The sequence below is a fragment of the Physeter macrocephalus genome, unplaced genomic scaffold, assembly GCF_002837175.3.
Source record: "Physeter macrocephalus isolate SW-GA unplaced genomic scaffold, ASM283717v5 random_494, whole genome shotgun sequence".
Taxonomy (NCBI): domain Eukaryota; kingdom Metazoa; phylum Chordata; class Mammalia; order Artiodactyla; family Physeteridae; genus Physeter; species Physeter macrocephalus.
In genome coordinates this window covers 10,001-20,050 of record NW_021145780.1, presented here as the reverse complement: position 1 = coordinate 20,050, position 10,050 = coordinate 10,001, and the positions used below count along the sequence as shown (strand labels likewise).

General features: G+C 47.5%; 1 long non-coding RNA gene across 2 annotated transcripts; it reads right to left on the bottom strand.

Annotated features, from left to right (window-relative positions):
* Positions 1–2,374: 2,374 nt before the first annotated feature.
* Positions 2,375–8,672, bottom strand: LOC114485089 (uncharacterized). 2 transcript variants are annotated; one of them, XR_003678560.1, is made up of 3 exons: positions 8,361–8,672; positions 6,066–7,714; positions 2,375–2,439 (listed from the first exon to the last, which is right to left on the bottom strand). It is a non-coding gene; the product is annotated as an uncharacterized lncRNA (long non-coding RNA). The 2 variants fall into 2 exon arrangements; XR_003678561.1 differs by having other exon boundaries at positions 6,066–7,711.
* Positions 8,673–10,050: the final 1,378 nt, after the last annotated feature.

Genomic DNA, 10,050 nt, shown 5'->3' with positions numbered 1-10,050 from the left:
ATTACTGGCATGGGTGGGGCCCTCCCCCCACCTCACAAGACACTTAGCAACACTGCTCTGCCCGTTAATTGCCAGGAGCTCTCGCCATCACCTTGACACCTGAAACACGGCTCCCACATTTCCAAATGCTCCCTGAGGAGAGGTGAGGGAAGAGAGAGAGCCCAGGGGACAGAGGGGCAGCCTTCTTTCCGTAGACTGGGTGCGGCCAACCCATTATTTCACTCAGAATCCTGACTAAATTGTTCAACACATTTTTTTAAATTAATTTATTTAGTTAGTTTTGGCTGCATTGGGTCTTCGTTGCTGCGCGTGGGCTTTCTCTAGTTGCAGAGAGAGGGGGCTACTCTTCATTGCGGTGCGCCGGCTTCTCACTGCAGTGGCTTCTCTTGTTGCGGAGCACGGGCTGTAGGCCCGCGGGCTCAGTAGTTGTGGCTTGCGGGCTTCGTTGCTCCGTGGCATGTGGGATCTTCCCGGACCAGGGCTCGAACCCGTGTCCCCTGCGTTGGCAGGCGGACTCTCAACCACTGCGCCACCAGGGAAGCCCCTGATTCAACACATTTTGGAAAGAGGAGAGACGTTGGTCCCCAAAGGAGGCGCCTGACCCTGGTCCAGTACTTTGTCACGTGTTAAGCCAACTACACTGGCCATTTATGCATCTGTTTGTGTCACCGAATAGTAACAGTGCAGTGAGACTTACACGTTTTAGGTCTAGAACTAGATTTACAGGTCAGTAAACTGTAGTGCGAGTCTGTGTGTTTATGATGATCCATGTGTGGGACACAGACAGTTTGAAACTTGGCCCAAATGCAGAGAACATTTTCACTACCAACAACACTACCAACAAAGAATTACTTTTAGAGAACACATTTTTTTTCTTTTTTTTTTTAAATTTTACACCGACCATCCCCCCTCTGCTAAACAATCGAGATTGCTTGTTTGTTGAACTTAGCTGGCAATGACTTTATAATGAAAACAAAACCTATTTTGAAATTTTCAGTCTGAGATTTTCGTTAATTTGAGGTCATGAATTTTTTTTTTGAATTGTCAATCCCAGTCTCCCAGTTCATCCCCCCGCCACTTTCCCCCCTTGGTGTCCATACGTTTGTTCTCTACATCTGTGTCTCTATTTCTGCCCTGCAAACCTGTTCATCTGTACCATTTTTCTAGGTTCCACATATATGCGTTAATATACGATATTTGTTTTTCTCTTTCTGATGAGAAGTCATGAATTTTAAGCTCTGTTATAAAAATCTTTTAATGCTTTCCTCTGTATTTAGACATTTTCTCATCTGCCCCTTTGCGTGTTGCTGTACGGAGGTTGAGTACATAGATTTGTCGTAAATTAAATATTAAAGCTTTATAGACTGTTTTTATTTCCTTCAGTTTGTTCTCCCTCTTCCAGGTCCTAACAGCCTCGTGCACAGGCTTTAAAGAGAGCCAAGTTCAGAGAATTTTAATGCAGAGAGTTTACGGGAATGGGGCGAGGGGAGCCGCACTGACCCTGTATCACACCTTTGCCACACAATCGCAGGCTTCTGTTGAAACTCTTCCCAAGATATCTATTCTCCCCCGAAGCTGTCCTGCCTTGTCAGTGCAAAGGTATTAGGTGCAGGTGTCAAACATGACTAATGGGGCATGAGGAGTCGACAGCAAAATAACAGAGATTAGAGGCACAGAGGACTTGTGACTGAAGTGTGAATAGCAGTGTAGATGTGTGACTGACACAGAAAAGAGGGAGACAGGCTCGGAGTAGCAGTACCTATCACACTTGTGTGAAGGGTGGGCAATTTCAGTTATTGGATTGATATCTCCTCATACGCTGTAGCGGGTGAGAAAAAAAAAAATCTCAATTGTTTTTTCTCTTTAAATGATGCGCTTCCTGCAAGTGTTCAGGCTTGGCAACAAAATTCCCCAAATCTTCTAAGACGAGCCAGAGTCATCTTTTGCTGGTTTTCAGATTCACACAACTTGTTTTATTGTCAGAAAGGACGGGACGTATTTTGCTCATTAACTTTCCTTGTCATCAGAACATCATGGTGATAGTGCTGTGTCCACGGGTGTACACTTCCCTCCAAGCTAATCAGGTTGTATACGTCAATTGCCAATTGCGCACAGCTTTATGTGTGAGACAGTGCAGTGTTCTCCTACTCGGGGGCCCACAAGGGCTCTGATGGGTGTGTTGTGCCTTCCTGAAGCCTGTATTCTAAATGGAGGAGACCGAGAAAACAAATCAAAGAACAGTACCGTTAGGTGTGTCAAAGGCTACACCTGCGTAGAGCGACACACTGCAGCAGTTGGGAGAGTCCAAGGGAGCTAGCAGGGCCCGAGGCTCAAACTCCGGTGAATCATGTGACTTCGGGCGGGGGGGGGGGGGGTTCTCCTACTCGGGGGCCCACAAGGGCTCTGATGGGTGTGTTGTGCCTTCCTGAAGCCTGTATTCTAAATGGAGGAGACCGAGAAAACAAATCAAAGAACAGTACCGTTAGGTGTGTCAAAGGCTACACCTGCGTAGAGCGACACACTGCAGCAGTTGGGAGAGTCCAAGGGAGCTAGCAGGGCCCGAGGCTCAAACTCCGGTGAATCATGTGACTTCGGGCCGGGGGGGGGGGGTGGGGGGGGGTGGGGTGGCGGGGGGGCGGTTTTCTTTCTCTCTAGTGGCTCTGCAGAGCCTGACTCTGGGCCTTCACCCTGTCGGTGCTCACTGAATGACAGTCATTGTATTTTTATTTGTTCATTAGCCTCAGGGGAGACTACCAAAGAGATGAATTTTAAGAACTGCCTTGTTGGATAAGAAGCAGGCGTCTAGGCAAGAAGGAAGAGAGAAGCAGAAGCAAAATGAAACCAGGTGGGGGATGCTTCCCTCCCCCGGTCCTTTTTGCCAGTTCTCCCAGAGCAGAGACGGAGGTGAAGTGAACGTGAAGAATGTTGATCCTCTTAAAAGCGGCTCCAAACGACAGACCCAGGACAGGTTTCTAAACAGCTGTGATTCAGATTAGAGGCGGGGACGTGATGTATTGCCCCCATTAGAAAGTGTCCTAATGGAAAGGGCCTGCACTTCTCTGGGTCCCATCTGAATTAAACAATTGGAGTATTTTAAATCAAGGGTCATAAGTGTCAACAAGATGAAGAGCTTTGCCTCTTGATTAAAAGAGGCCTATAAGTTACTTAGGAAGTTCTTGCTGGCACGAGCTGTGCCGTGGTGGCTCTTCTGAAGCACTGTTTGTGTTTTGGGGTTTTTTTTTTTTTTTGACTTTATTGAAGTATAGCTGAACCCAGGGTAAGTCCAGCTGTTGTCCCGAGGAGAGAGCAGGAACCTGAGACTAAAAATGCGGCTGGAGAATTTAAATCACACACTCTGGGGGAGAAATGAACCCATGGACCGTGGGGTTCGGGAGCAGTAGTGTCTCTTAGATTTCTCTGCCAAATTATCCCCATGGCAGGGATCACATAATCCCGAGCAGGCGGGGATGGGAACCCAAGTGGTCCACTTCCATTTCATAACACATTTGTGTTTGCCTCGGTGTCAGTAATGTCTCAGTTGCCTGTCAGGTTCATTACCAACCCCTCCTTCCCTGTCTTAAAGTCACGCTCCAGGACCAGACACTGTCCTTGAAATTGGTGTCCCTCCAGGCATACCGCTTTGCGCCCGATTTGAGAAGCACTGGCCCAGCGGAAGCCCCCAGAGCCCCACGTGCAGCCTTGCATCCAGCAGAGTCCCGAGGGTCCTTTTCACCCCTTGGCCTGAGGATAATGCTGAAGTCACAGGCCTAGCGGAAGGCTGCAGACTTTCCAAGAATAAAAGGAGAACAGGAGGGGGTGCGCAGGGGGAGAGCAGAGCCCCAGCAGCAGGGGTGAGGGTGACAGCGTCTGGAGCAAGAGGCAACAGATGTCTCTAGGTAGATGCCCTTATGGCACCTCTTCTGGAGAGAGAGGAAAATCCCAGTAATAATAACAGGGTTGCAACAGATGAAAATTGGAAAATAAACAGATGGAACATGCCTCATAGTTTAGCTTTTATCATCAATAATTCTGAATCTGCAAGTGAATATGGCTAACTGTAGTTGAAACCATCTGCCTTTCACTTTAAGATCCTGTGTGGAATCCTATTCTCCACCCGGGGGAGAGTGTGGGGAGGCGGGAGAGGGAGGAAGAGGGGGAGAGAATCATTATTCTCAGCTGTCCTGTCAAAACAAACATGTGATCGCACCTCGCGGAAGGGTCAAGTGCAGATGGACACCACCCATCTCGAGAGACTGCAGTCAGCAGACGCCACCCACTCTGCTCTTTCCGGGCTTGGCAGGACCCCTCCTGGCTGCCCTTCTGATTTCAAGTGTAAGCGCCGTAAAGGCAGGCTCCCTGTTTCTTCCCGCAGTCTGGATGGGCATCCGGTGTTTAATCTGTACGGGGAGGATGAACTCAACTCAGTGCGTGGTGCCCCCAGGCCCTGCTGCATTCCCCTCCGTCTCTCAAGCGTTTCGGAGGCGTAGCTGTGGTCCCAAACTGTGCTGTGGGTATGGAATGCCACGAGAGGATGGGAAAGAGATCTTCCTGCCACGGGGAGTTGGAATCTGGTGAGACTGGAATCTCCAAGACAGGAGGATGCTGGTTCTGGGTGATTACCAACCCAAATCAAACCTTGTCTTAATCACCCGCTTTTTGAAAATTAGCTTTTTCTTCAGAAGGTAGTTATCATCACGGCCTTGAGGAGATACATTTAAATGGCAGGTCACCCACACACTCAACTTTAGCCTGTTGTACCTCATGTGCCCCCCTTTCCCTAGACTAACCTGAGAAACAGAATGAAGCTTTAATCAGTAAATTGTTTCATCAAGAATACTATATGTGAGGTGCAGATGAGTGTGGAATTTTTTGGGGTTTTTTTTTAACATGACAGCAGCTGGCTTTTTTATTGAGCTTTCCCGAACATTAAAAAAAAGAGATAACTAAAACATAAAAACCAACCAAAAATGTCAAAGGGGGGGTTTCTGAGAAGTATGTGTGTGTGCGCACATGGGCCCGTGTGTCCACAAATACCAAGGTATTCCAAAAACTTTTAATTTTTTAAGTGTTGACTACTGTTTGTTCATACCCCAGTGGTGTTAACAAGCAGCGGATTGTAAGTGACAATCACACTGTCTCCAGCACTTCCAGCAGAAGCCTTGATTTAATCGAAGAGCTGTCATTTATTATTCTGTTGTGCAATTCCAGGGGGGGTAGCTAACTGATCAAGCTCTGGCTCCTGGGAGCAGAGGGCTATTTTGTTGTTGTTGTTGTTATGTCTAAATCCTCAATACAAATTGCAGTATTCCTGGGCTCCCAGCGGGACCCATTAGAGCCTGTGGGGCATTAACGATCATTAATAGTGCTGTCAGAGAGAAAGGGGATGGGGGAGGGAAGGCAAGAAAGGGAGGAAGACGGGAGGGGGAAGAGGGGGGTGCAGAAGAGTAGCCAGGGAGTTGTGTAGCCTTTTCCGAAATGGAAAATTAGTACATCTGCTTTGTTCATAGTACCCAGTGTTTGATGTGTGTTAGCAGGCATCTTTAATTAGGTAGGTTAGTACCAGCGAAGTATTTACTTCCCTGTATTGAAATCCTTCATGGGGCTCAAATCCCACTCTTCCACTTCCTCATGCTTTTCCCTACCTCCCCAGTGTCGTCCTCTCCCCAAGTCAGTCTTAAATCTCCAAGTCCAAAAATGAAACAGAAGGGGACTGAGGAGTGGGGAGAGGGACTCCCTTCAAAACAGCACGCGCACACGCGCGCGCACGTGTCACAGCTGTGACTTACTACCTTGCCTGTGATATCCCATTAACTGTTATTCCTTTTAAAGTGTTTAAATGTATAGTAATCAGGTAGAAATGTTTTAATCACTTACTAACAAGCTTACTCACCAGGGCTGTGAAGAGAGGCTTAGGTGTTCATTAGGATAACATGCTAACGTTTGCATTTTAGGTCGGCTACTATTGTGAGCCAGAGGACCCTGACCTGGGGTCCTGTTCAGAACTAAAGCCTTTTTCCAGAATCTTCCTTCTCTCAGAACCCCATGTCTATACCGGGCTGACTCACCTTTGCTTCCTTAAGGTTGTATGTTTTCTCCTGTCTCTTCATTTTCCCTTTGAATCTCAGATTCTTGAATTCTAATCTTCCATCGTATTCCCAAACCACAGAGCGGAGTTTTTCTGAACTAATAATAAGTATGCATTCCGTGTCCCTTCCTTTCTTCGCCCCAGCACTGCATGCCCGTGAAGTACCAAACGCCGTGCTTGACACAGGGACTGCAGTGGAGAGAAGGAAAGCCAGGGCGTTCTTCCTGCGCTCGTGGAGCTTCTGCTGAGGCAGGAGAGGAGCCCCACAGAGCCGTGTAGAATCACAGCGGCGGCACGCAGCAGAGGCAGAGGGGGACTGTGAGAAATCGTAAGGCGCTCTGACCCGGGGGGGGCGCGGGGCGGATGCCCTGCAGGAGCCCCGGGTGAGTGGGGTCAAGGAAAAGCAGGTGAGCCGTTACTTTGTTCTAGATACCAGACTATGTGAGGTGTTTTTCCATGAACGAGTTCAGCTGATCCTTACACCAAGCCGAGAGCGTACGAAGGCTTCTCCAACTTACAGATGAGGACACTGAGGTTTAGAGGAAGATGAGCTGCCTGCCATATCCAGTGTAAGCCCACAGCACAGCTCCTGGCTAAGTGACCCCGGGTGCTGAGAGCTTGACCCTTGGAAGGTAACTATTCCATTTTCTCTTTTTCACCTCTTGTGGCATCTTTGAGCCCAGATAAGCTAGGCTGACTGGCTGAGCCATTTAGCTCTCACGGAGGCCTCAGAGTGGGCTGTGTGCTGCACACGTGGCAGGGACGAATGCCTGGCTTGCTGGGGCTTCCCAAGGTAGGCAAGACAGATACAAGAGAAGTGAGTAGGACCCTCAGTCCCTGGTCTCCAGTGTGGAAGAAATACCACATTTCTTTGCCTCCTTAAATTTTCTGCTTGCGACAGCACTCCTGAAGGGAGCTTGAACTTGAGTAACTCCTGGTGCTGCATTTATCCTCGGAGTTGCGTCCAGGGCCAGTGTCCTACCCCTTGCCAAAGGATTTTGAAGTCTGGAAGTCCTCTGTGCTCTGTGTCCCCCAGCTCACTCTCAGGACACCGCTCCTCCCGATCCGCACGAACACGCCGGGAGCCGGGGACGGCTGTTCTTCCGAGGGTCTTGCTTCCTCCTGTGGGCTGCCCCCCAAAAAGGGCCTGAGTCCCGGGTGCTCTGAAAACAGCCCTCTCCATCCTGGGTGAATCTTTTTCTCGTCTTAGTGAAGCCCCTCCCCATATCTCAGGCACTAGCACTCTGGCCTCAAACTTGATCTTCCTTGTTCAAATAGATTTTGGTGGCCTTTAAACTCAGCGCCAGAATTATTAGCAATGGAAGAAACCTAGCTTCCGTTTCCTCTAGAATAAAGTGTGGGGAAACACTTTCATTCCTCGTTTCCAGTAACACAGTGCTTCTCAAAGTGTGGTCCAGGTGTTCAGGGGGCAGGAATCCTTAAGACCCTTTCAGGAATTCCACAAGGCCCAAACTACTTTCGTTGTAATGTGGCATCATTTGCCTTTTTCACCTACCCTCATTCTCTCACATGTAGAGACATTCTCTTTCATGTACAGTAGAGTTTTCCAGACATGTGATTGAAACAAATTGAATGCAAAAGCAGATATGAGAATCCAGGTGTCTTCTACTAAAACAGACATAAGATTTGCAAAAATGTAAAATAACGCTACTCACTAATTTTTTTATTCTGGAAAATATAGTTATTTTTAATAAAAATATTATATTTATTAAAATACGTTTTTGTTAAAGTGTGATAGGTTTGTTATTTTTTAATGAATTAATAGACATTTTACAATCTTTTCAGTTTTAATTTTTAATAAGATAACTGTCAGTAGATATAACACACATAAACAGTAGCTTTTTAGAAGCCCTCAGAAAAGAGTGTAAAGGGGTCCTGAGGCCAAAACATAGAAAGGGAAGAAAAACCAAAACAGTCAAATTTCCGTATAAAACCAGCCTTGCCACACTGACAATTTCCAATTTGGATTGTGTCATCCAATGAGAGAAGGAGTTATTTGGACACTTTTGCCTTTCTTTTTCCTTTTTTCTTCTTCAAATCTGAAGAGACCATCAGAAAATAGCCCCCTAAACCCAGGTAATCACACACCCCATTTTCCCCGGCACAGTCCCAGCTCGTGTATGTCTTTTGTGCCAGCGTAATAAGAGCTCCCCCTTTGACTCTCAGAGGTGTCCCGGTTTGGTTGATAAAGTATAGGTCAGCCTACCTGAACCCCCCTCAACTTCATGAGCTTATAAATGACAAAGTAACATACCAAGCTTTCTGTAATTCAGAGAGTTAAGAAGGAGCTCCATTTGGACCGATTGGCAGGACGTGGCGGGCGGCGTGTGTTTCTGTGTGACCTTCCTCTTCCAGCTCTGAGTGTGGGGCTCCGTGGTCTTCTCAGCTGGCCTCTGGGCAGTCAGGTCTTCACCTTCAAGGTAGCAGTGAAACAGTGGGCCACGTGCTCAGAGAGCTCATCAGCAGCTAGCAGTTCAGATGACCCACATATTCATTTGATATTGGCGACACAGAGGCGTTTGCAGGGCTTTTTCTGGACATTGCTAAGCCTGCTGAGTCTAAGATTTCAAATGCTGTTTTGAGCTACTTGATTCAGAGGTGAAGCCAGACCACTTGGAGAGAAGTGTGAAATTCTGTGGAGTTCTTCAACTCACTTGTGACTCTATAAAAATTATCCAGGGCTCAGAAGCAAGGAAGCAGGTGACGATGGTGCTTCAAATGGCCCTCCTGCCTCCGCGGCCCCTGCAGATCAGGGGCTGAGACAGCCCCTGAAGCCTTCTTTCCTTCCCCCTCCTCAGTGGGAAAATGTCCATTGCTTCTCATAATGTTAGCTTCCAAGATTTGGGGTGTACTTGAAATGCCCCCCCCCCCCCCCCCCACCAACAGAAGGCAGAGATCCTTGTTAAACAGGAAACTTCTCTCTCTCAGGTTCTGGGCCCAGGAGCACGGAAATTGGAATTCTTTTTAATTGACCATATGGTTAGTTCTGTGGCTTTGTGAAGCTATAAATCAGTGGAGGTGTAACCCAGCAGAAATGTCACCAGAGGAAATAATTTCCTTTGGCTTTTCCTCTTGTTACTTTCCAAAACTCACTTTAAAAAAAAAAAAATTTAACCCATGCAGCTTTTGCTATATTATAGACATTGGTGTGAGGTAAGGGAGGCCACACAGTCTCGGACAAGTGAGCAGGGATCTATCCGGCGGATCCAACAGTTTCAGCCACATCCTGAGAGCTCGCAGTTTGGCTTTTGCTGGTGCCAGCAATTACAAAAGAGGTCTACTCAGCTCTAAGCACTCAAGTGTTGATGGACAAAGTGCTAGTTTAACAGATCTGTGTAATGGGGAACAGGTGAATAAATACAGAATTAGTGCGCCCTTCACGGTAACAGCCTTATTATCACATGTTATGTGGGGTTTTTGCCTCCATTTGACAGCTTGGGTCGTGTAAAAATTTTTAAGTAACACAACATGGAGGAAACCCTTCGTAACAAAGAATTGAAACAATTAATCAAGATTTATAAAATCTCTGGGCGGCTGTGATCTGTCAACCAAAGTGGCTATTTCAGATCAGCTCCACAGCCTCCTAAATGAATAAATGGAGAAACAGCCCCAGAAGCCACAGCCTCCATAAGAGGCACAGTTGTTCTCCATAACTGGAGACAGCAAAAGCCTGGGTACAAAGAGCATTCCGTTATGAGATGGAGGATGTAATAAAGGGACAGTTTTGAGTCTGCCCAGCCTGGAAGGCATGTTGTTTATCCTCCCACCCTCAACACGATGCCCACACCCAGAGCCAACCACACTGATGAAGCTTACTCCGCTCGTAAGTGGTTGCTCGAATCCACCTTTTGCTCTGTGTGGGAGAGCACACACAGAGTGTGTTTAGTCCTGGCTCTAAACACGCCTGGGGAGTGTTTTAGTCCTGGCCTTAACGCCCTTATTAA